The sequence below is a fragment of the Dasypus novemcinctus genome, chromosome 27 (assembly GCF_030445035.2).
Source record: "Dasypus novemcinctus isolate mDasNov1 chromosome 27, mDasNov1.1.hap2, whole genome shotgun sequence".
Lineage (NCBI taxonomy): Eukaryota > Metazoa > Chordata > Mammalia > Cingulata > Dasypodidae > Dasypus > Dasypus novemcinctus.
In genome coordinates this window covers 3,340,338-3,363,856 of record NC_080699.1, presented here as the reverse complement: position 1 = coordinate 3,363,856, position 23,519 = coordinate 3,340,338, and positions in this window count along the sequence as shown.

The following is a 23,519-nucleotide window of genomic DNA, read 5'->3' as shown; positions in this document are numbered from 1 at the left end:
AAAGGAAAGTTCTTTATCATAATAAAGGAAATGGAGGTGAAGAAGGTAAACCACCATACCAGGGAGCCAAGAGTGCCTACAACTGCAAATAGGAGAATTGCATCCATCATCCATGTGGAATCTAAGTCCCCTCTCAATATAGAGGTGGAGTGGACATAACCATCCCAGGGTCCACAGGATGGAGGAATAGAGTATGGATTTGAGTAGACTTACTGATATTCTACTATGGAACTATTGTGATTAGTAATGGAAAAAAGTATAGCATTGATGTGAGAAAGTGGCCACAGTAGCTGTTGAGGGTTGGGAGGGGGAAGAAGAGATATGATGTGGGGGCATTTTCAGGACTTGGAGTTGTCCTGGGTGGTGCAGCAGGGACAGATGCTGGACATTGTATGTCCTGTGATGGTCCACTGGGTGGACTGGGAGAGAGTGTAAACTACAATGTAAACCATTATCCATGTGGAGCAGCAGTGCTCCAAAATGTAGTCACCAAATATAATGACTGTCTCATGATGATGAAAGAGGTTATTGATGTGGGGGGAGTGGGTTGAGGGGAGTGGGGGTTATATGGGAACTCTTATATTTTTTAAACGTAATATTTAAAAAAAAATAAAGAGAAAAAAACAGTTTAAAAAATCCCTCAGATTACATCATACTTAATTTTGAAAGACTAAAAGCTTTCCCTGTAAAATCTGGAATAAGACAATGATACCCACTGTCACCACTGTTATGCTACATTGTACTGTAGTTCTAGCCAGAGCAATTAGGCAAGAAAAAGAAATAAAAGGCAGTCAAACTGGAAAGAAAGAAGTAAAACTTTCACTATTTACAGATAACATGATTCTATATAGAGAGAATTCCCTAAAATTACAACAAACCTACTGTAGTTAATAAAAAAGTTCAACAAAGTGGTGGGATACAAGATCAATAGACAAAAATCATTAATGTTTCTATATATTTGTAAAGAGCAAGCTGAGGAGAAAATTTTAAAGATCTACTTACAATAGCAAATAAAAGTATCAAATATCCAGGAATAAATTTAATCAAGGATGTAAAGAACTCATACACAGAAAATAACAAAATATCACTAAAAGAAATCAAATAAGACCTAAATAAATGGATGGACATTCAGTATTTGTGGATGGGAAGACTAAATTTGGTTAAAGTGCCAATTCTAATCAAAATGATTTATAGATTCAACACAATCCCAATCAAAATTACAACAGCCTTCTTTGCAGAAACAGAAAAGCCAGTTATCAAATTTATTTGGAAGGGTCAGAGCCCTGAATAGCCGCAAATATCTTGAAAATGAACAACAAAGTTGGAAGACTCATACTTCCTGAGTTTGAAGCATAATACAAAGCTACAGAGGTCAAAACAGCCTAGTATTGGTACAAGAATAAACATAGAAAGCAATGGAATATACTTGAGGTTTCAAATAATGACCCTCACGTCAATGGCCTATCGTTTTTTATTAGAGAAGTTGTGAGTTTACAAAACAATCATGTGTAATGTGCAGAATTCTGATGCATCGTTCCTCCACCAACATCTTACATTGTTTTGGAACATTTTTTATCGATTATGAAAGAACATCATCAGGCTGTTTCTACTAATTATGGTACATAACACATATTTGGTATATTTTTGCCTATCCCCCGATTGTTAACACTATGTATTGTACATGTGTTATAGTTCATAAGAGAACACTCTCATATTTGTACTGTTAACTGCATTCCATCCTCTACCACATGGTTCACTGTGTTATAAAGTCCCGTGCCTTGCACAGTCCACCCAGAGCGTACCCTCAGTGGTTCTCACTTCCATCACAGAGTTGTGCAAATGGTGCTGGTAGATTAAGATATCCATATTCAAAAGAATGAAAGAGGACCCTTATCTCATACCATACACAAAAAATTAATGCAAAATGGATCAAAGACCTAAAGATTGTCCCATGACAGTAAAACTCTGCAAGAAAAATGCCTGGAGGCACCTTCTGAATCCTGTGCTGGGCAACCTGTTCCTGGATTTTACATGCAGAGCACAGGCAATGAAAGCAAAAATGGTAAGTGGGATGTACTCAGAATTAAAGCTTTCATGCATCAAAAGACCTTGTCATGCAAGTGAAGAGAAAATTATTCAATGGGAGGAAATATTTAGAAACCACATGTCTGATTAGGGTTAAATATCCAGAATATATAAAGATATCCTACAACTCAAGAAGAAAAAGGCAAACAATCCAATTTTTAAAAGGGCAAAAGACTTGAAATTTCCCCGAAGAGGATACAGAAATGGCTAAAAAGCACTTGAAAAGATGTTCAACCTCACTAGCTATTAGGCAAGTACAAATCAAAACCCCGAAGAGATACCTTTTCATACTCACAAGAACAGCTACTATTTAAAAAAAACAAAAAAACTACAAGTGTTGGAGAGGATGTGGAGAAATAGAAACACCTGTGTATTATTGGTGGCAATGTAAATGGTATGGCCAGTGTGGAAGACAGTTTGGCAGTTCCTCAGATAGCTAAGTATAGAATTATAGGGAAGCAGACTTGGCCCAGTGGTTAGGGCGTCCGTCTACCACATGGGAGGTCCACGGTTCAAACCCCGGGCCTCCTTGACCCATGTGGAGATGGTCCACCTGCAGTGCTGATGAGCGCAAGGAGTGCCGCGCCACACAGGGGTGTCCCCCACGTAGGGGAGCCCCACATGCAAGGAGTGCACCCTGTAAGAAGAGCTGCCCAGCGCAAAAGAAAGTGCAGCCTGCCCAGGAATGGTGCCACACACATGGAAAGATGACACAACAAGATGACACAACAAAAAGAGACACAGATTTCCGTGCCGCTGACAACCACAGAAGCAGACAAAAAAGAACACGCAGCAAATAGACACAGAGAACAGACAACTGAGGCGGGGGGGGGGGGGGGGAAGGGGCGGGGGGATAAATAAATAAATAAAACCTTAAAAAAAAAAGTATAGAATTATAGTGTGATCTGGCAATCCTGCTGCTAATTCCCAGAATAAGTGAAAGCAGAGACTCAAACAGATATTTGCTCACCAGCTACATAGTGGCATTATTCACAATCACCAGAGGATGGAAGCAACCCAAGTGCAAATCAATCGATGAATGGATAAATAAAATGTGGTATATACATACAATGAAATATTATTCAGCCATAATAAGAAATAAAATCCTGATGTATGCAACAACATAGATGAACCTTGAGGACATTATGCTGAATGAGATAAGCCAGACACAAAAGGACAAATATTGCTTGACCACACTGATATGAACTAATTATAATAAACAAACTCATAGAGTTAGAATCTAGAATAGGTTACCAGGGGGCAGACTGTGGTTAGATAATGGTGAGTTGATGCTTAATTTGTACAGATTTTCTATTTAGGTTAATTTTAAGTTTGGAAATGGATGGTGGTTACGGTAGTACATTCCTGCGAGTGTAATTAACAGCATGAATTACATACAAGAATGTTGTTAAAAGGAGAAACTTTAGGCCATAAAAGGTATTAAAATAAAAATTAAAAAATAAAACATAGGAACATAGAACACAGTGAACCCTATCATAGAAGATGAACTATAGTTAATAGTACAGGAATGTTCTTTCATGAATTATAATAAATGTTCAACACTAATACAATGTGTTAAGTATAGCATGGAAAAATGTACAATTAATGTAAACTATGGACAATAGTTAATATTACTATTTTTTCTTCATTTTCTTTTAAATGTTACATTAAAAAAATATGAGGTCCCCATATACCCCACCCCACCCACACCACCCCTCCCCCATCAACAAACTCTTCCATCATTGTGGCACATCCACCTCACCCAGCGAATATATTCTGGAGAACCACTGCAGCACATGGACAGTAGTCCACATTGTAGTCCACGCTCTCCCCCAGTCCCCCCAGTGGGCCACGACAGGACACACAACACCCAGCATCCATCCCTGCAGTACCACCTAGGACAACTCCAAATCCTGAAAATGCCCCCACACCATATCTCTTCTTCCCTCTCCCGACCATCTGAAGCCACCATGGCCACCCTCTCCAAATCACTACTACAATTTCTTCCCTTACTAATCACAACAGTTCCCCAGCAGAACACCAGTAAGTCCACTCTAATCCATACTCTATTCCTCCATCTTGTGGATCTGGGATGGTTATGTCCAGTCCCCCTCTACATCAAGAGGGCGTTTAGATTCCACATGGATGATGGATGCAATTCTCCTGCTTGCAGCTGTAGGCATTCTTGGCTCCCTGGTATGGTGGTTGACCCTCTTCACCTCCCTATCAGCTGACCAGGGTAAGTCCAAGAAACCAGAGGGTAGGAGCTGCAAGTCTGCTGAGGCCCAGCACCTGGCCATCACATGGACAGTTCAGAGATTCAGGTCTCCTGAGTATATACCATCCCAAATGCCACCCACAGGTCTGGTAAAAGTGACAGAAGAGGCATGTGTAGAAAGGTTATATCTGAGTTCAACTCCATCACACTCAGGAACACAAACTCCAAAGTAGGGCCAACTGACAGGGCCCTGAACTCCAGAGCCTTCTGCCTTGACCATAGAACCTGTGGGTTGCTGTAGCCCTCAGGAGAACCAGCACCTGGGTTTCCATCTCCCTTGGCTGTCTCTGGTACCCTGCTGAGGCATGCATAAGCATCACCCCCTGATGACGTCCTGACTCTTTTTTGGAGACTCTTAGCCCTATAAACTCACTTGTCCTTTCCATTTCCCCCTTTTTATCCAAAGTCAAAATGCAGTTTTGTTTTTGTTTTTTTTAAAGATTTATTTATTTATTTATTTCTCTCCTCTTCCCACCCCCCCACCCCGGTTGTCTGTTCTCTGTGTCTATTTGCTGCATCTTCTTTGTCCGCTTCTGTTGTTGTCAGTGGCACGGGAATCTGTGTTTCTTTTTGTTGTATCATCTTGTTGTGTCAGCTCTCCATGTGTGTGGTACCATTTCTGGGCAGGCTGAACTTTCTTTTGCGCTAGGTGGCTCTCCTTACGGGGTGCACTCCTTGCGCGTGGGGCTCCCCTACGCGGGGGACACCCATTCGTGGCAGGGCACTCCTTGTGCACATTAGCACTGCACATGGGCCAGCTCCACACGGATCAAGGAGGCCTGGGGTTTGAACCACGGACCTCCCATGTGGTAGACAGACGCCCTAACTACTGGGACAAGTCCGCCACCCAAAATGCAGTTTTTAACACCTGATATTACATGTAGGCTGAGATATTCTGGCAGTCTGAGTTGACCTCTTTTTTCATGGTCTTTTTGTAGTTACATCATCAGCTGGTGCTTGGTAGTAATTCCTCAGTGCCAGCGTGGCTCATCCCCGGGAATCTCCAGGGCATGCATACAGGGTATCTAAAGAGGTTTGATATTTTCATAGTTGTTTCAGTTGAAAATGACAGATGAGAGAGTGCTGAATTCCTGACCAGGGAGCTCTATCACATTCCCCAATGGAACAACAACAATCCCCCAAGTGCAATGGCAAAGACCAATAAAGATGGATGGTCCAATGATGAGCCCTTGATACTGATGGCTCTGATTATGAGACTGTGTGCCTGAAATATGAACTAGGCCTAGAGCTGCAGGGTGCCTAAGAGTTACCTCCTGAGAGCCTCCACGTTGCTCAAATGTGGCCACTCTCTCAGCCAAACTCAGCATGTAGATGCATTGCCTTCCCCCCAACGTGGGACAATATTACTATTTTAATAATTTTTCATCAATTGCAACAAGGTTACTACTGCTTAAAATTTAGTAAAATTACAAAAAACATACCTATTAGGACACTTACAAATCAGGATTTTACTTAATTCTAGAAAAAGGAAACTGTCCCACATTAGAGAGGAAACTTAGAAAATGGACAAGACAAGCATTTAAACTTTATTTTGTTGGCATCATCTGGATATAGTTCTAAATACTTCTCATTACTTATTTCAAGTTGTCAGCACCAGGTAAGACATGATTCTTTCCTTTTGGCTTCTTGGTCCATTTGTTAATTTTGACATTTAAATATATCTAAAGAATTGTATCCTATTTGAAATGGGATCTGGACAAAAGACTCTAGTGGAAGAGCAGCCAAATGGAATTATGCACTGCTGGATGAAAGAGCATTCATCATTCCCTTACCACATCCTGATCAGAAATTCAAGGTCTTTATCAAAACACTGACCAGGCCAGTCTAGTGACAGACTTCCCAGGTCATCTCCTTGACCCCACATCTACCCTCACTGGTAGCTTTCATTTAAAATCTAAATAATAAGATGTCCAAAACAACTCGTTTGAAATTAAGAGTTCTAGAGAATGAAAAAAAAATTTATATAATGGTTCTGATAGTGTTTGTTTATGTCATGAGAAAACACTGGATGAAATCCTATTAGACTTGATCCATTGGCTAAGAGCATTGTATCTTAAAGAGCTTCCACTTACATACATGGAATTAGGGGACTTAACTTGTACCCAAATAGATAGCAAGACAGACCCAGGGGAGCTCATATGATAACATGGAGGGACCTTGAATACATTATGTCAAGTGAAATAAGCCAGACACAAAAGGACAACTATTGCATGGTCTCTCTAGTATAAACTAAATGTGAAGAATGAATGCATGGAGTTAAAACCTAGGGAATAGGTTATTAGGAGAAAAGAGGGGGTTGAGAAGGTGTACTGATGGTTAATTTATGTGGCAGTTTTCATTAATTTGTCTGTAAAAGTATGGAAATGGATAGAGCTGATTGTAACACATCATAGTGAGTAGAACTAATGCACCTGGATTATAAATGGGATCGTGGCTGAAAAGGGTAGTCTAGGGATGTAAATGTCAATTGAAAGAAAGTTAGAGAATAATCTAGCTACTGAATAACATAATGAACCCAGAGGTGGATGAGGATTGTGGTTAATAGGACAAATACATGGATGCTCTTCTATTAAACAGAACAAATGTGCATCACTATTGCAGTGAGGGAAGAATGTGGAGAAGCATGGAAAAATACAATTAATGCAACCTATGGACTATAGTTAACAGCAACACTGTAATATTCTTGCATCAGTGTCAAAGATGTACTGTGTTAATAACAGGGGGATATGGAAAAAATATATAGCAAATGTTCACTATAGACTATAGTTAATGGTAACAGTCTGATGATATTATCTCATAACTGTAACAACAATATTGGGTGTTGGTAGAGGGGTGTTGTATGCGAACCCTGAGATCAAGGGGAAATTCATATGTGTCTCTACACTTTAATTTGAATGACTATAAAGATAAAATAAAATATCTTTACCTTAAAAGGAAAATTTTCCATAGATAGAGAAGAAATAATATCCCTATTACAATTATTAAAGTAAATTTATTAAAATTTATAATTTTAGATTTAAATATTTTATTTCTGTGAATGCAGTACAGCATTTATTATAATTTTATTTCTCTGGTTTCAATAAAGGAAACTCATCAATAATATTTTCAAAATTTACTTTTCTCCTTATCGGATTTTCAGTTGAGGGGATTATCATGTTTGACAATTTATCATGATCAAGTGATGAGAGTAAATAATTTTAATTAATTTTTTTAAAGATTTATTTATTTCTCTCCCCTCCCTCCCCCACCCTGGTTGTTTGTTCTCTGTGTCTATTTGCTGCGTGTTCTTCATTGGCTGCTTCTGTTGTTGTGAGTGGCACGGAAATCTGTGTTTCTTTTTGTTGTGTCTTCGTGTTGTGTTAGCTCTCTGTGTGTGCGGCGCCATTCCTGGGCAGGCTGCACTTTCTTTCGCGCTGGGCGGCTCTCCTTATGGGGCACACTCCTTGCGCGTGGGGCTCCCCTATGCAGGGGACACCCCTGCATGGCACAGCACTCCTTGCGCGCATCAGCACTGCACATGGGCCAGCTCCACACGGGTCAAGGAAGCCCGGGGTTTGAACCATGGACCTCCCAAGTGGTAGATGGATGCCCTAACCACTGGACCAAGTCCGCCACCAATTTTTAATTAATTTTAAACCTGTAGGATGGCAGCTAAATATCTAGAGCAAAATTTGTAGCCTTCAACCCTTATGTTCCAAAAAGAGAATGGCTGAATATATTGAGTTAATTATCTTTCATCGGACATTAGAAAAACAACACCAGAATAAAGTTAAAGGAAGAATAAAGCAGAAATATCAAAGATAAGAGCAATAATTAATGAACTAGAAAAGAACACGTAATAGCAAGGATCAAAAAGAAAATATTGTTTATTTTGAAAGACTAATATAATAAACTTCTGTTGCAGTTAAGCTAGCAAAGAAAAGAGGAGCTTTATCCACAAATAATAAAAATAAAGGGGCAGCTAAAAATTCAATGTATTAGTGCAGAACATTAAAGTAGTTGACAAAATATTTTAAAATGGAAAGGGAAGGAGGCGTATTAAACTAACTACACATCTTTATGTTGGTGAATTTGAAAATGTATGAAATGGGTGCATCCCCATTAAATTTAACTTGCTTAAATTGAGGTCAGAAGGTATATAAAATATAAATCTTACTATATCTTTTAAAGAAATTAAAGTTGAAGCAGAAGCAAACAGTCTCCAAAATAAAACAACAGGTCATAGGAATTTCATTCGAAAGAGAAGTGAGTGCTCACCTTTAACATAAGACAGGCCCAGCTCGCAGCACTTTCATTCATAGTCTTTCAGCTCTAGAAACAATTGAAGTGTTCATCTATGTTGAAATGGCTAAGCAATTTAGGAAGAGGTGAAGTGTGCTAGGCGGAGAGAGCCTGAGAAATGAAAGAATATGGTGCCTTGAAGACACAAAGAAGATTATGACTAGAGAAGGATGATGAAGAGAATGGAAAGAAGAATGGGTACCTGGAGAGCAAAGAAGGCAAACCTGGAGGAGAGTCGTCAGCGCCACGTGAAGGGTTGGACTTCCACCTTGTTCTCAACATGGAAGTCCTGCGACCGTGGGTTTGTAGTCGGGAACGGCAGCAGGAGGCTGCAGACATTCGCTTTATTGACGCAGAAAGTGGAGCTATGGGTACTTGCATGTCTGGCTCTTCTATACCATTTAGGAATGTGCACAAAATTTAACTTCTTAGAGAGGATTTCTTTAATTTCTCATTCTAAAACATATACCACTCTTTCACCCAATTTGCATCTATTCCTTTTACTCATGATTTTCTAAAATTTTCATCATTTGTTGAAATTGTATATTTATTTGCTTTTTTGCTTTCTTTACTATGATGTAAGATTCGGGAGACTGGAACTTTTATCCATCCTTACCTTGTTGAATCACAAACAGTAAGAAAAGATGAGCACATAGTAGGTATTAAATAAATACGTTACATTAAGTAATACATGAATCACAAACACACCGCATAATATTCTAGGCATGGTTGAACTTTTATACGAGTGTTCTTGCTTTCCCCCGTTTACTGCTTGCACACTTAGTCCACACTGACTTTTAACATCTGATAACATTAACACTGCTGAGTGGGAAAGTGCCCTGAGAGGGCTGAAAAGGGACTTCAGCTATACAACAAACCCTCATTTTCTTAGCTGACAACACCATCTCCAGAAAGTAAGAGAATGCATAAGCTAGCACGGTACTCTTCCGACCCTTGTTCTTTCCATGAAGATTCATTGTCAAAGTTGAAAGCGACAAGAGCATTCGACAACAAGAACCACTTCATTTTAGAATTTGATAGGGAACAGAAGTTTGGTTAGAGTCATTTATGTCCCCTAGTAGTTTGGACAGCAGAGTTATATAAACTCTTAGAAAAGAGAGGAATTTTTAAAAATTATTTTTGGTATCAGGCTCTGAAGGGAAGATGGATTGCGCTGGAAAGCTCTTCCAATACCAGCTCCAAATACGGAATTGCTTCTCCACTGTGAATTGAGGGCTACGGCCAACACGCCGTGTTCGCAGTTCCTCGGTGCACTGCTGGTGACTGATGCAGGCTGGCACTGCCGTGCTGCCCTTACAGAGAGGACAGCCCGCCCAGAGGAGAGCTGTCCCCTTGCTGCATGGACAATGGAAACACGGGCACAAGTGCTGGGCGGACCAGGTGACGATAACAGCCTGCACAAACGAGCCTCACCTGGACTGGCCTGTGGGGCAGGGAACGAGGGAGGATGTTCCCAGGATGTGAAGTCTCCATGGGGCCTGGGGACGAGGAGCTGGCCAGACAAGGCGGGGGGAGGGAGCCCTAGGAGGAAGAAACGACACCCCAGGGAGCCAGAGAGCATGCTCTCAAACCTTCTTTCCAAGAAGCTCAGACCGTGTTCCAAAAACATGCACAGCTGACGCCATGGCGAACATTTAAAAGGGGTGGCATCGAGAAAAGCTTTGTGCTAGAATAGAAAGTACAATTAACTCACAGTGGTATTCCAAACTCTAAGAATGGTTAAAAGGGAATATTTCTGTTTTTTTGTTTACATGGTTAGAGTCAGAGAAAGATCCAACAGTGGAGAAACCTGCTGATTGGGGGCAAGTGGAAGAATACCGACAAGTAGCACTGAGAAGGCTAACCTTTCGTTTCCATCTCAAAGAGAAAAATCTTCAGAGTGGAAAAGGTAGGATAAACCGCCTTTGCTCAAGGGAAATGAAATGCAATATGGATGAAAATAATTTAAAGGATCCATTTAGATTTGTGAACGCATTCAAATCTCCTGGCCCATTCTATATTCTTGTCAGTGCCACCAAGATTCAACAGAGCAAGAATTACAGCATGTGACTGCTCATTAAAAATAACCCTCGGCTAGAAAGGCACCCTATTCAGCAAAATAAATCAGACTGCCCTTGAGAGTGCTGGCACCGTTCTGTCTCTTGGTACATTAACTAGGATTCCTGGCAGGGATACAGGCTGTGGCGGGATCTCGGTGGGGACAGGGAGCTGCTACCTGATTTCGAGGTGGTATTGGTAGACCCGTCCCTAAGAAGACACAAGTATGTTTCATTTATTTTCTGTCCTGATGAAAAGTTTGCAGTTTTACACTTTAGCATATTTCATATGATTTTTAATTTGTGTTGCCAATCTCACATACTTTTGAGCATTGTCAGGGAGGAGCACAGCATGATGGTGAACTGTGCAGCATCCACAGCCAGATTTCTCAAGGTCAAAATGTAGCTCCTCCACTTTCTCTGTGACCTTGAGCGAGTCACAGAATGCTCACTGAACCAGTGTCCTCAACCGGAAAAATGGGTTTAATGATCATTGTAATTAATGAAGGGTCTCAGATTTACCCTGCTTTCAAGCTAACACGTTAGACTGTCATTTTTTCAAAGCTACTGTCAACGGATGTGAGCCACGAGTCAGAGATCAAAGACTTACTCGTGGCAAAGCAGGCAGTAGGACTTCCTGTTCCCACAGGACCCCTGGCCCCAGGCGTGGCTGGAGTGGTACAAACACGGGTTCAGGTAGATTCAGTGCTCAGTTGAGGAAATCTACACTTCTTAGATCCCCACTCCAGAAATGGATTTGGTAGCACAGCTGCCAAACTTTTGCCTTAAATGCAGACATTATTTCCTCATCCTGGAACAAAGCAAAACAACATTATCTCTGGTCCCAAGGCTGTTTGCCATCCTATCATGCTTGAAAAGTTCGTCTGGAACAAAAGAAAGCTGACATGCAGAAAATGTACAGAAATGGGAAAAAGCCAAAGAGAACTATTACAGCTCCCAACAATAATGATAGGACCTAACTCATAGGTTTGGTGATGAGATTAAATGAGTCAATAATGTGTCGAGAGCAGGGCCTGACACATAGAAAATCATATCTGATGCTACTTTTACAATCACCCGGCTTGTCCAAAACTGCATCTGCTTTTGGAGTTTGCTATGCAATATTCTCCCAGGAAAATGACTTCTTATATTTCTATTGCTCAGTTCTTGGGTTCCTTAAGAAAATCTCCAGAAGCTACACAGCCATGACCTTAATATTAATAATAATGGAAAAATATGTACTGTTTTAGGTTAGACTGTGCTTTAAATACTTCACATATAGAAACACTTTTCCTTCTCATAACAACCCTGTGAGATAAGTACTGTTATTTTTTCCCATTTCTAGGTAATAAAATTGAACTACAGAGAATGAAAGTGATTTCCCCTTGGTCATACTGCTAGTCCATGGCAAAGCTAGACCTTGAACTCTGGTGGTCTACTGCAGAGTTTGCACTCTTAATTTTCCCATTTTTCCCTAGGTAATTTATACAACTGACTCAATATTTCCAATTTTCATCTCCCGATTGGCCCATGTTATATTAGAAAACAAAATCCAGCCAAGGAGCCTGGGAACATTTTAACTGAATCTCTATCAGAGATTAAAGACTGAGGCAAATGGGAGAGAAGTCAGAAAATCAGAGAAGCAGGAATGGAATTCTAATTATTCTAATTTTCAAAAGGGGGAAGAAGATGCATACTTCAAATGAAAGAAACTTAGGTTTAATATACACATTGAAAATATTCTAGAATTTATTTTGTAGAATTATTGACAGGCATTTGTTTGAAGAATCAATTATCACCAGAAAATCATGGTGTTAATTGGGTTAGATAAACCTTTCAATATTTTATGAGCAGTTGTAGATTTTCAGAATTATTGTCACATTAGTAAGATAGCTTCTTTTTGCCCCACTTGCAGGTTCCTCTGTTGTTTATATTTTATATCAGTATGTTACTTTTGTACAATGAACAAATATCAATGTATTACTAGCAACAAAAGTCCATATCTTATTCAGATTTCTTCAGTTCTTTTTAAACTAATATTCATTTTCTGTTACAGGATCCCATGCAAATGCCATATTGTATTTGGTTGTCCTATCCCCTTAGGCTTCTAATGGCTGTGACAAATCCTCAGACTTCTCCTGGTTCCGATGACCCTGACTGTTTTGAGAGTTACTAAAAAGGTATTTTACAGAACACTCAACAGGGGTTGCCTGACATGTTTCTCCTGATTAGGCTGGGGTGCAGTAGATGGGAAGGAAGACTACAAGGGAGAGTGCCAGTCTCATCATGTAGCAGCAAGGGTGCATTCTACCAATACGGCTTTTACTGTTAATGTTAAGTATGTATAGATCCATTTAGCCACTATACAGTTAATCTTCTCTTCCCATACTACCCTTTTTGAAAGAAAGTCACTATAGACACAGCTCAAACGTAAGGGTATCTACATAAATTATTTAGAATGCTTCTGCACAGATTTATCTATTCTTCTCTCATTTATTATTCAATCATTTATTTATATCAGTGTGTGCTCATTGATATTTATTTTATACTTTATTTTATATTCCAACACTACTTTATTTACTGTCCCAGCATTGGTCATTGGGGCTCTTTTAGTTTCCACCCAGCTTTGGTCACTCGGCCTCTTTTATTTGCCCCATATCATTAGGACATAGCTCTATCACTATGAGTTTTTTAAAGCACACATTTTGAGTTTTTCAAAGTTTTCAATCTATCATCTTATATAACCCTGCCCCATCATAATATCAGAATTTCTCCCAAAACTTTGATTCCTTTTAATGGAGAATGGTATTAGAAACTAAAAATTGAGTATACAGATATACTTGCTACTACTGGGATGACATCCTTTGCAGGACCTCTTGGCTAACAGACCAAGGAAATAAATGTATATAAACACATGTATGTAAGCATATCTATAAATATTTCTCTCTGCAACCTTCTGTATCTATGTTAAGCCAAACAAGAGTTTATACTGATATCTCTAACTCCAACCAGTTACCAGTGGGTCGTTCTAGCCTCCTCCACTTTCTTATGTGAAACCTTTTACTCCAAGTGTGAGAGACCTGGCTTCCAGCATCCAGCGTCCGATTCAATTTGATTACATAGGTATGGTAGCTTCATCATTGGTACCTTCACCCTGTGGGAAGAACTTTATCAGAGCGCAGTGTGTGTGTGCAGTGGCTTTTGACTTTAGTGTCACAGATTCCACAAATCTCCAGATTTACTTTGGAGATATGCACCATTATACCAAGATCAACGCCATTATCCCCAACCCCTTCCGTGAAGTTGTTTCATTGTACTACTTTGGAATTCAAGTGCCACATTCTGCATTCCATTGTGGGACCCTAATTCTTCTTGGATGATATTTAAAAGATTAGTATACCTTAAGGCCTACTCTTAGTGATACAGATCCCTATGACTTCGGACAAATTCTTAATGTTTTTATTAATATTTAACGTTAACACTGCTCACGGAATATAGCCTGTGCTTCACTTAATGCAAACCCCCTGCCCCATCCTCACAACCCCTAGCACCAATTAACTGTTCATTACCTATAGTTCTGGCTTTTCTAAAATGTCGTATAATTGGAATCATATAGTTTGTATCTAGCTTTTTCAGTCTTGATTCTTTTGCTCAACAATATACATTTAAGATTCAATTATATCTTTTTGGTTTTGACATCTCATTTCTGTTTGTAACTAGTAATATATTATTTTATGGACATATAACAAATAATAATATTGTTGCATGGACACATAACATTTGTTTCTTTCAGTCACAAATACTGAAAAACCAGCTGTTCTACCCCTGAGCATGGTTGTCTTCAGTTTTGTTGATTATGAATAAATCTGCTGTGAACATTTGAACGAAGGTTTTTGCACAGACATCTTTTCAGCTAATCTTAGTAAATACCTTGAAGCATCACTGCTAGCTCTTATGGTAAGACTATGTTTAACCTTGTGAGAATCTTCTAGTCTTAACAAATCAGCTGTCTACGTGGCATCCCTACCAGCAGGGAATCCTCCCCAGCAGTTGGTATTGCCAGTTTCCTGGGTTTTAGTCCTTCTAATAGGTGCAGGTGGTACCGCATTCTGTTTTAGTTTCCAATTCTCTAACAAATTATATTGAACATCTCATATTTTCCCTTACCTTAACAATTCTTTGCTGAATTGTTCTGATATAGGCTATGGGTGGGGGCTGTTCCTCTCTTTGTAACCTGACCTGTGTGTGTGGCCGGAGGTGAGAGCTGCAGCCCTGCCCTTGGTAACCATGGCAACAACTCCAGCCCAGAAGAACAGTTAAGCAATGTAAACTCTATAAACTTTAAATACTCAGGGAAAATGCGAACCAAATGTGTTGAAAGCTTACATGGAATGTGTAAAGTTCATGCTAAAAGCCCCACAATGATGACGGAGGTTGTTGATGTGGGAGGAGTCAGGTGAGGGGGTGGGGGGATATGTGGGGACCTCATATTTTTTTTAATGTGACATTTTTTAAAAAAGAGAGAAAAAATAAAAAATAAAAAAAGCTTACCTAAAATGTGGGGGTTATATGTTAATTCAAACTTATTGAGCACTGAAACAAAGGACCATTCAACTCTTCCTCTGGGAAAAGGAACTCAAAAATCTTATTCAGGGCTTGGGTTTTGAACAGAAAGGTCCTGAGCCCCCCGAGCCCGGCTGGTGGTGAATAAATTCTCTTTTCCTTCCCAAAATTTTACTGAGTCCTGGCCTTTTCGTACGCAAATAATCGAACCTCTCTTGACGTCTACAACAGTTCTTTCAGATTTTTAAACTGAGCTGTTGGTTTTGTTATTGTTGAGTTTACGTGTTCTTTGCGTATTTTAGATACTACAATTTATCAGATAAATGTTTTACAAATATTTTCTCTCAGTTATGGCTTGTCTTTTCATTCCTTTTAGCATAACAACTTCTGAAAAAAAATTAATGAAGTCCAAATTTAAAATTTTTTTCCCTCATGGATTATGTTATTTATGTTAGATTTAAAACTCATCTCCAAATCCAAGATCACCCAAACTTTCTCCTATGTTTTCTTTTTAAGTCTTTTGGTTTTCAATTTTAAATTTAGATTTATGATTCATTTTGAAATAATTGCTGTGTAAGTTTTAAGGTGTTTTCTTTTTCTTTGCCTATGGCTATTCAGTTGTTCTAGGCACCATTTCTTAAAATCGCTACCCTTTCTCCACTGACTTGCCATTTCCTCACTGTCAAAGGTTTTATTGCTGGTCTCTTCCTTCTGATCTGTGGTCTCAGTGTCTGTCCTGTCTCAGTATCACACTGTCCGGAGGCTGTAGCCTTGTATTTAGTCTTTGACATTAGCTAGAGTGAGTCTTCCTACTTTGGTCTTCTTTGGGGTTGTGTCCCTATTCTAACCTTTTTGCTTTTTTGCAAATTGGCAATACTACAAAATTGCTTGTGGGGATTCTGATTGGATTGGAATTGAAAAACTAAATTGGGAATAATTAACATTTTGATAATATTTTCTCTTCTATGCCAAGAACATAGATTATTTCTCCATTTGTTTAGACTTTCTTTGATTTTTATCAGTGTTTTATATTAATTTTTGCATATATATCCTGCACATATTTTGTTACATTTACACTGAAGTATTTACATTTTTGTGCACTATTATAAATGATATTTTTATTTCCTATTGAAATACTACTTGCCAATACCTAAGAAGGCAACTGAGTTTTATATCGTACCTGTGATGACGTAATCTGTGCGATTACTGCTGAATTGTGCCAGGGATTTCTTGTTGTGCTGGTGGAGATTCTTTGGGATTTTCTACAAGATGATCCTGTCGTCTGTGAATGGAGACAGTATTGTCTTCCTTTCCAACGTGCCTTCCTTTATTTCCTTTTATCTTTTTGCACTAGCTAAGAAGTTCAATATGATGTTGAATGGGAATGATGAGAGAAGACACCCTCGCCTTGTTCCCAATTGTGTGATGTCAGCTGTGAGACTGTTTCAGGCGTTTCCCTCTCTGTGCTTAATTTTAGTCGGTTTCAATTTCTAGGACTTCAGGTTTACTAATCATGCCCTTTGCAAGGTATAATCTGCAGTGAATTACATTCAGTATAATTTTCACCTCAAACAATATTTTTTTCATCTTAAAAATTTTAATGCGGGTCTTTTTTATATCGTCTGTGACTCTAGATGGCATGCTCTTTCTTTACTCCAGCTTAATGTGTTTACGGAGTAGTTACAATGACTTCTAATTCCTTTATATATGAATTCCATCATCTGTGTTGTTTCTGGACCAGTTGCAATTCATTTTTCCCCCATCTTTGGTATCTTTTGTTTTTCTACTTCTTTGCATGCTTAATGATATTTCATCAGATGTGAGTGGAACTCATTATTTATCGTGTTGCATGCTGAATATATTTGCAATGTTATCAATATTCTTGAAATCAATCTTAGGCACAGTTTGGTTACCTAGAAACAGTATGATTTTTTTTAATTCTCACATTTAAACTTTGATAGGTGGAACTGAGCAGTGTATAATCTAGGGCTGATTTTCCCCATTACTGAGGCAAAACCTTTCTGAATACTCTGTGTTCCTGTAAATTATATGGTTTCCCATTCTGGCTGCTGGAAACAGAACTATTCCTGGTCCAGTTTTGTATGGTTTCTTCCATTCTCAAATCAAGGCAGGAAAGAATGATCTGCAGATCTTTGAAGCACTTTCCCTCATTTGCTGTCTCCACTCTGGTACTCTGTGAACTCAATAACTTTGCCCTTGAAGGTCTCCTGGCTGCGTCCTCCCAGCTGAAGGAGGATGCCTGAAAACGCTCTCTCCAGGAAGTTAGCCAGAACTGTTAAGAGGCTTTCTCAGTTTCTCTTTCCTTAGGGGTCATGGTCCTAGGAGCTGATGCCCAAGGTCCTGACGTTCATTGTTTCATGTTTTATCTGGACTTTTTGTTGTTTTGGGTGGAAGAGTATATTGGGACCCCATTACTCTATCTTACCTGGAAGTGGAAGAAAAAACAGGATTTTTTCTTATCCTAATATCAAATGTTTCATCATTTGGAAATTTGCATAACTTTGCAAACTAATGTTGACCCAAAGAAAAAGCATGATGTTTCAAAATCATGCATGAGTAAAATATCCATTCAAATTGCAAGAGAGACCAAATGAACTTTACATAAAATATTTTACATAAAATATTAATTGATATGGTTTCAGGTGCTACAATCAAAGAAAAATATTCACATTTTTTAAAAGACTATTAAATCACTTATCTTCTTTCCACCTACATATCAGTGTAAGCCTATATTCTCTTTGCATACTTTAATTTAAATAGAATAAAACAATAGCTTAAATATAGAAGCAGAATTAAGAATCTAGCTTTGTTCTTGTAAGGTAGATATAAAATAAATTGGCAAAAGTAAAAAATGATGCCACTCTTCTCACTAGTTTTGCTTTGTTTTCTTTTGGAAAACAGAGTTAATCTTTCTTGAAAGCATGTCATTTAGATTAATATATAAGGACTTCTGTTTTAAATAAATTAATAAATATAAATAAATTTGAAATATCTGTTTTAGTTTGTTTAATATCATAAATGTCAATAACAAAAACCTAACAAAAACTCTTTGAAGTCCTCAATAATTTTTAGAGTGCAAAGAGGTTTGAGATCTCGAAATCTGAGAATTCCCACATTAGAAAAATGAGGTCCTCTGTGTGGTCCTTTCCCTAAATCTATTTAAACAGAAGTAGACAGTTTGTCTATCGCAGGCCAAGTCCCTCCCAGGAGCCTGATAGAGAAATAGGTTTGTGTCTGTGTTAGCTGGGGGGCCTAAACCTTATCCAATCACCCGCATGACTAAGAAAGTAAAACTTTCTACACATAAAAGAGGTCTGGCCAAGGCACGTTGCCAGTTACCTTTGTTTTCTGGTATATTTTAAGTCAACACATAATTACTACCTGAAACACAATAGTAACAGTATTACTTTGTATTCCTATTTTCTGAGGGTAAGGGGAAAATGGCAATATTCATGAGATGGAAAATCCATGATATGCATTCAATGTTACCTTTCTTCACTCTAACAATATTGGATTATCACAAACAGAAATACCCTCAGAGTTCATTTTCATTGATTCAGCAGTTACTTATTTAGTATCGTTCATGGTGGTCAGAATGCCAGGGCAGAGCCCCCACGTTTGTAGAGCTTAAAATCTTAAAGACTTTCAGAAAAGTGTTATAAAAGGCAGTATAAAATTTTATCATATTGTTGTGGAAGCAGAGAGATTCAATAATCACATAGGGAAGGCCAGGACTCAGTAATAATTTCGGGAAGGAAAAAATTTATTTTACGACCAGCTGAGCTCGGGAACTTTTCTGCTCAAAACCTCGAGCCCCAAATAAGATTTTTGGGTTTTTATACAGAGAATGTAGGAGTGAAGAGTCAAATGGTGCTTTGTTTGAGTGCTAGATAAGCTTGAGTTAGCACTTATTTCTCATATTCCAGGTATGCTTGAATTAACATATTTAGTCTTCATCCTTCCTGAATATTCAAAGTCTATAGAGCCTGTATCACTTAATTGGCTTTCCGGGACTGGAGCGGTTGGCATGGTTACGAAGGGCCGGGCTGCAGCTTTCTATTGTTTGACACACATGGCCAGGGTATTTACGAAGAGACGCACAGCCCCCACCGATAGCTCGGATCAAAATATACAGTTAAGTTATGGAAAGGCAGAGATGTTTAAGATATAAATGCTCATAAAAATAAGCTGAAAAGGAACACCTCATGTATTATAGTACTACAGGAATCAGTACTATACCAAGCAATTTGGTCTTTCCATACTTTAAGGTGCTGCAAACAAATAATTCTAAGAGTTGAAAATTGGCATATTGCAAGTTGACTTCTGTTGCAGTTTTATTAAGGTAAAATCTAGGCAATCTTCCCATCCTTCTAATTTTAAAATTGTTAGTTTGGGAACTTTCCTTCTTAAAATATTCTCTAAAATGATTTACCCCAAGTCAACAAAGAAACCTAAATCAAATCCAAAATATTTAAAGAGATAGAATAAAAATAGGAAGCGAAATGTTATTTTCACTTTAGATCACAGTTCAGTTCAGAATATTTATTCTACTGGTTAGCTAATCAGTAAGAAAAGTAAGTGTACTTGTCACTGACCCAAAAGAACCCACTCTGCATTGTGTTGTTTTGTCAGCTTTTCTGGATTTAAAATAGAAGGAATGCCATTGTCCTGTTAGGACTATCTTTAGCTCACTCAAATGATTTATTCCTTTCCTCCTCAGGAAACAACATACCTCAGGTATTTACCATGGAGACCATAAAGAAATGAAAAAATGTGGGGCTTTTTAAATTTCATTTTTCATCTCTTCGCCTTGGAAGTTACAAATCTGTTCCATCTCAGCCTCTAGGCTTATAGAGTGTGAGTAGAATTTACCTTTTCTTTGTCATTTACACATTTTAATAACATAAACAACAGCTCATTGTTTTAATGACTCAACCATTTTTTGATGTTATAAATTTGCTATTAATTCTATTTGCATTAGCTATAGCTATGATTTTAGTACAACTTGGTTTGGGTACTGAAGATCTCAGTCTCAATTATATAATATCATTTGGGAAACCAACATTATTCTTTAATGATGATCAAATATTTTCAGTGTGCTATGTTTTATACACATAGCTAGATCCTTGTTGCTTAAAAGCATAAATCCTAAAATAATAACATATACAACCAGTCTAGTGAAAACTTCCCATATACTTATTGACCTTATTCTAATGTTATGTCATATGTTTGGTGGTTTCTATCTTATAGAAGGATGTTTTCATTCATATAAGAATGCCATTCAGTAATATGAACGTAGGGAAATAGTCTAGGGCACTGGTTAGACATAAAGAAGTTAGATGAACCATATTTACAGAGATTCATTGGACCGAAAATTTTAACCATAAAATCATAAAATTTCATACCAGGAAGGGCCTCTAAAGTCTATGCAGTCCAATTTGTATCCTTCAAAAATGAGGTGATTATGGTCCAGCAAAAGGAAGTGACTTTCTCAAAGTTACATATACCTTGTTCTCAGTAGGATTAATGCCAGTGTTGTAGAAGTTGGGAGAGGTTCAATTATTTGCATATAGAAAGGCCAGGACTCAGGAATAATTTTGGGAAGGAAAAAGGATTTATTTATGACCGACCAGGCTCAGAGCTTCTCATGCAAAATCCGAGCCCCAAACAAGATTTTTTATTTCTTTTTATACAGAGGAAGGGCCAAATCGTTCTTTGTTTCAGGGCTCAATAGGCTTGAATTAGCATATATCTTCCACATCCTAGGTAAGCTTTTAGCATGGACTTCGTACATTCTAGATAAGCTTTTAGCACACTTGGTTTGCATTTTTCCTGAATATTTAAACTTTATAGAGTTGCTAACCTGTTTTTCTGGGACTGGAGTTGTTGTCATGGTTACCAAGGGCAGCCTGCAGTTCTCACTGTCCCAAATGCGCAGCTCAGGGCACACACAGCTCAGGTCAGCTACGAAGAGATGAACAGCCCCCCACCATAGCCTACCTCATTTCCCCTCTTTATACAAGCATTTCTTGCTAAGCTTTGGCATAATTACTATTGGAGTTATGAGGTGGGTGGCTGTTCGTTGTTTTGATTGATTACCCCACTTATTAATTTCTCAGTGAGGGCCCAAAGACAAAGCTCCTGAGTAATATCCTGGGCTTATCTTGTTTTCAGAAGAAGTTTTTGTCCTGGACAGTAGCATCCTTGTGTGGGGCCCCCAGCAGTCATCCTGGGGCTTTGGTGCTTACGTGGATTTCTTGCTACGCTCCACATCCACCTATTCATTTTATTTTACCCTTAGAGAGTTTACATGTTTAATCTTAAAGGGGTGCTGAAGGGAGATGATCTCTTTTCTGTAACTATTTCCTGCTGGCCATGGGTTGTAGTTCTTACCTAACAAGGTATAATAAAATCATTGTTATTTTATTTTGACTGGAGGAAGATGGATCTGGCATTCTGTACAAAGCTGGATTAACTTTTCATATGGTTAATAAGATGTTCATTCTGAAAGAAACAACCTTAATTGAAATTTTTGGAATACCTGTGTTTTTTTTAAAAGAGGACATTGGATTACAGAGGTAGACAAGGTTACGTGCCTATAAAGATGGCACCCTTCTTAAAAGTTAGTGGAGAACAGTGTATATATATATAATATTAAATATATATATATAAGTTATTTATTTTCAGAAATTGTAATAGATAATAGTATTAGGCACTTAGCTTTGTCCTGAAGATGCATTTCAGGCTGTTTAATGATGGGCACTTGTGTGCTCCATCAGGTGCTTCTGGTGAATTGGCACCTGTTGGGCAGTTGGTTTCATTCAGGATTCATGCACAAAGTTGAAAATTTCCTTAGGTTTTTAGCTGTGGGAGTGATCAGAACTACAGAATAAAGTTTTTTACATTTTGACTTTAATTGAATAATTTCTTATAATTTTGACTGTTTGATAGGTGACCCATCACTAGCAAGCAAGCCTCGTTTCTGCTACACAGTGGAGTAATAGGTGGCTGAGCCTGGCACCAATTAGCCAGCTACCTGCAAGCCACTGGTGGCCCATTGTTTTCAGCTAAGACCGCCACCTTATTTTATAGACATATTTTTTAGCTATTTAGAAAATGAAGCCACCAGGAATTTAACATGTTTAATGTACTTTTGTACCTGATCCAGAATATAAAAGATAATATTATAATTATCAGGCATATATTTAGAATAGGATAAACGTATAGCTCTTAATATTAATTAATGTATTATTTAATTCATAAGGATTCTGAGTTGCAGTTAATAGTTTTAAGTTTCAGGTTTGTAATACCTTACATGTTATCTCTCCATGGGAGCAGGTCATAATGCCAATTGTGTTTAAGTGTTACTTACAGTATCCTGGTAATCATGGCTCCAGTTAGCATGTTCTTCACACAATGAGCAAGTCGCAGTGTCATTGCTCCTAGAGAGAGTTTCCAGTATTTTACTGGCCTGGTGCACAGTGCTCGCTGGCACTATGGAACAGTGCCAGCCTGGAGACAATATCCATTGTACATTGGCCGTACTGAGCCATCATTGGCTGCTGCAGGAGCCTGAAACTGCAACATAGTTTCCGTCAACTTCAGGAGCAGAACCAGAGGCTGTTATAGCAAACATTTTTATTTGAAGGGTCAGTGACCAGCCTAGCCAATTACTCACATGGAGAGGCAACCTATAATGTATTCAAGGCCTGGTTTGAATGCACAAGAGAGTTTGATAATGTTAAAGTTTATCCCTTTATTTTATATATATTTTTTAACATTTTTAATGCAACACATTATATATCAAATGACTTTGTTTATTTTTTTACACTTTTACCATGAAGAGACTAGCAGGCATTTTACCTTAGTAGTAGAAGAGAAAAAAACTGTTTTTCATTGTTAAAATGAAAACAGAAGATTCCCAATAGAATTAAGGTAAATTTTCATTACCATTTACTTAAATATGCACCTTGCAGTGACGTTCAGACAGGTTTTATTATCACAAAGTTATTCTTTGCCATCAATACCAACTCAGGTTTTTAGTTAACAATAGCTTCTAGAACTAAAACCATTTAAATGCTTTAATTTGGAAGATATTTTTACAGACTCTTTATAATTGACCACAAACCACATGAACTAGTTGTCTTACATTTAAATAAACTTATTAAATTACAATTAGCAACCAAAGAAGTTTATTTATTTAAGAGAGCATA